Source organism: Panthera leo, chromosome B3, assembly GCF_018350215.1.
Source record: "Panthera leo isolate Ple1 chromosome B3, P.leo_Ple1_pat1.1, whole genome shotgun sequence".
NCBI lineage: Eukaryota > Metazoa > Chordata > Mammalia > Carnivora > Felidae > Panthera > Panthera leo.
Genome location: NC_056684.1, coordinates 77,430,431 through 77,434,791, shown reverse-complemented (window position 1 = coordinate 77,434,791; position 4,361 = coordinate 77,430,431). Strand labels below are relative to the sequence as shown.

General features: G+C 35.1%; 1 pseudogene; it reads left to right on the top strand.

The window, feature by feature from the left end:
* The first annotated feature begins 3,028 nt into the window (after positions 1-3,028).
* LOC122222619 lies at positions 3,029-3,757 on the top strand (annotated as a pseudogene).
* The last annotated feature ends 604 nt before the right edge of the window (positions 3,758-4,361 follow it).

Genomic DNA, 4,361 nt, shown 5'->3' with positions numbered 1-4,361 from the left:
TTGATCCTCAATATGCTGATATTACTTTATTTCTCTATTAAGTACCATATTTACATAGTACATGATCAAAGATACTAAAAGCTAAAATACCTAACATGTGAACAGCATAAAAACATTCATGTGAACATTTCTTACATTTAAGCCAGTGGTACCTCAAATTTTTGACCTTTCAGTACTTTCTGAACTTACATTGCTTTGTTAAAATGCTTGCATTAAATGAAAAGAATTTAGGAAGAAGAGTATTAGAGAGTTATCACATAAAAGGTTTAAATATTGTCATCATTTATCAATTATATGATTTATTTATTTATCCTAACATACACCTCTAACTTCTTTCTTTTCAGTTTATATAAGCAGATGTAGATTTAAGTCCTGGAAGACAGAAACTGTGTTTTAATCCTTATGTTCCCTCTGCCTGTCAGATTATCCTAGCGGTGTGTGAAGGTTTGCTTTACCTATATTACCTCATGAAATGCCTGTAACAACACTAGGAAGATATTGTTTTCTGTATGTTGAATATAAGAAAATGGGGGAGAGAGATATTAAATAATTTGCTCCAGGTTACGAATTGCATAAGCAGCAGAACAAAGAGAAATATGATGAGTCTGATAGGAAAGAACCCACTCGTAACTACTATGTATTACTCAAGTAGTAGGTACTGAAATACCTTACATATAGTAAAATTCTATGTATGTATATATACACACACAGAGACACATATGTGTAAATATATGTTGCAAGAGGCAAATAAATAGTTCTACTCTTACCTAGTGAATGGTATATTACCTTTTTTGGAAGTAATAATCCAGAGAAATATTTTAGCTCTCTGGAGGTTGTGATTACATAGAATTGCCTTGTAGTTATACAAGCAGAATAGAGCAGAAGTCAATTTGCAATAACTTTTTAACAAGGACTAGTTTCTGACTAGGACTGTTTGGGGAAACAACAGAAACTTATAACATCTTGTTTTTGAGTAAAATCAGTCACCAAGGTACAGGAAGAATTTTTGTAAATTATGAACTATAATCCCTAATTTGCTGTAAGCCTTACTTTTTGAATGTTGGTCAATGTTTTTATAAGAGCAGTATTATCACCAGAGATGGGGAAAAATACATATATATATATATATATATATACATATACATATATATATATATATATATATATATATATATATATATATATATACATACACACATATATATGTTTGCTGGGACTTAATCCATTCTTCTTCAAAGAAAACTTTGCAGGGTGCAATTGTGCAGAATTAAGAATCATCAAGTACCTGGACTGAACTGGATTCACATAAATTTGAGAATAGCCTCCCTAATATAGAAAGAGGCTTGACAGAGAATATAAAGCAAAGGAATCATTCTGCCAGGTTCTCCTAGAAGACAATGACATTGCATGAGCTAGTCATGTCTACATTGCACTGCATTGTTCCTCATCAGATTATCATATTACATCACTGTGTAATTATGATGAGAAAGACTAATAGACTTAAAATGGATTGAAAAATAATAAAATGCTCTTAATGATAGAGAACAAACTGAGAGTTGATGGAGGGAGGTGGGAGAAAATGGGCTAGATGGGTGATGGGTATTAAGGAGGGCACTTGGAATGAGCACAGGGTGTTGTATATAAGTGATGAATTACTAAATTCTATTCCTGAAACCAGGAAAAATAAGTAAATGGATTGAAATTTTATTACAATCAAAATAAATAATAAAAGAAAACAAATTATGATATTTAGGCAATGCCAAATTTAGAAAAGAGTAGGTTTTAAGAGGATTAAAATCCATAGAGGAACATAATGAATGGTTATGCAGTTGTGAAAACAAAGCATTGAGGAAACAGCTTGTTGAGAGCTGTTAATTCAAAATTTGAGATGGAAAGACATGCACGTGACATAATACCTCATTATCCATAAGTTAAAAATATCTAGTGTTGAGGGACTAAGAAGATGACAATAAAACTGGAGATGTGGAGTACACATTGGCTAAAGAAAGATGAAGAAACTTGATCAAATATTACTTTACTGATGATGGAACAGAGAGCACACTCAATTCATAAAAATCAGAAGTTTTCCTAACAACACATGACTATTCTGTCTCTAACAGACAAACAAAGAGAAAGCAACTTTAATTTAAGAAATATATATAGGTCAATAAATATACTAGAATAAATGTATAGGCAAATAATTAAGATGTAATCTCTTCTTTTTAGCACATGAAAGAATGGAAACAAGTGAAAATTAAGTATTATGTAAAAATGCTGATCATAGAAGGGGATACAATTTGAAGTGGGAAAACAAGAAGCTAAAAATCTTTACTGAGTAGCTTAACATTTTGAGACTTTAATAAAGAGTAGGAGTTTCACTGACCCACAAAAAGGGAAGAAGAATATTTAACACAGAGGAAATAGCTGAGAGAGTCAAGGAAGATGTGAAATGAACATAACCTTCAGAAATGGAAAAGAAATTTGCATGATATGCTCAAGTTAATATTTATCATGAGGAAACTATGGTCAGTCACAACATGGGACTTATAAAAACAAAACACTTTAGTTAAAAAAACAATGGTAGGATTACCTAGAAGACTTTTTAGACTGAAGTTATCTAAGAAACTCTAGTTTGCATAAATTACCAGTCAAAATGGATACCAATAATGTCACAAGTGTTGAACAGAATTACTTGATCAGAAAAGCCAAGTTTTTGGGGCACCTGGGTGGCTCAGTAGGTTAAGTGTCCCACTTTCAGCTCAGGTCATGATCTCGCAGTTGGTGAGTTCAAGCCCCCTGTCAGACTCTGTGCTGACAGCTCAGATCCTGAAGCCTGCTTCAGATTCTGTGCCTCTCTCTCTCTGCCCCTCCCCAACTCATGCTCTTTCTCTGTCTCTCAAAAATAAATAAATGTTAAAAAAATTTTTTAATAAAAAAAAAAGAAAAGCTAAGCTCTTGTCAAAGGTACGCCTGAATGCTAAAGCTTGCTCTTTTCCATGGCACCTTAGAGACAGCAGGCTGTTTTAGGATGAAGCTGAACACCTGTCCCCCAGCTACTCGCTGCCAGAATCTCCTTAAAGTGGATGATGAATGCAAAACTTGTACCGTTTCTGAGAAGGGCATACCCACAGAAGTTGCTGCTGATGTTCTGGGTGAAGAATGGAAGGGTTACTTGGTCCAAATCAGTGGTGGCAATGACAACCAAGGCTTCCCCATGAAGCAGGGTGTCTTGGCCCATGGCCATGTCTACCTGCTGCTCATTAAGGGTCATTCCTGCTACAGACCAAGAAGGACTGGGGAAAAAGAGCACAAATCTATTTGAGGTTGCATTGTGGGTGCCAGTCTCAGTGTTGTCAACTTGGTCATTGTAACAAAAGGGGAGAAGGATATTCCTGGACTCACTGATACCACTGTGCCTCATCACCTGGGACCCAAAAGAGCTAGCAGAATATGCAAACTTGCCAATCTCTCTAAAAAAGATGATGTTGGCCAGTGTGTTGTGAGAAAGTCCGTAAACCAAGATAAGAGACCTAGAACCAAAGGACCCAAGATTTAGCATCCTGTTACTTCCTGTGTCCGCCAACACACATGTTCACCTATTGCTCTGAAGAAACATTGTACTAAGAAAAATAAAGACAAGGCTGCAGAAAATCCTCAACTTTTGGCCCAGTGAATGAAGGAGGCCAAATTAAAACTCCAGGAACAGAATGCCAAGAGATGGAGGCTGTCCTCTCTGAGAGCTTCTCCTCTAGTCTGAGTCCAGTCAACAATGAGATTTTCTGAGAGTAACAAATAAAATCAGACTTCAAAAAACAAAATGCTATAGCTTGATAATGACATATTAGATAGATGATGATAGGTAGATAGATGATAGATAGATAGATAGATAGATAGATAGATAGATAGTAACATTTGCATATAATGTATGTAGAGTAAGTATTTGGAGCAATACTGACTGATGGGAGAAATGAGTTTATTTTCTCTAACACATGATTCCTAGACCTGTCTCTGGATCTCCTACATGTGAGAAAGTGACACGAGAGTGGAAGGGAATTGGGGATAGGAACAGGGAGCTGGGGATTGCATTTATCAAGCTTATTAGCAGCTTTGAATATATTTCTGCAAATCTGAAGTTACAAAATCATTCAAAAAGAAGAAATAATTTTACTCCATCTGCCAGCATCTGGCTGCTGCTATTATACATAATAACTTACTTGCAGAGAATTATAGAAATAAAGAAAATAGCCTTCGGAATTGGAGAGTCCTGAATTCAGAATCATGCCTCTCATTTGATATTTGAGAAAATTAACTGACTTATTTGGGCCTCTAATCTCTCCTCTATTCTTGGAGACAATAAAAAC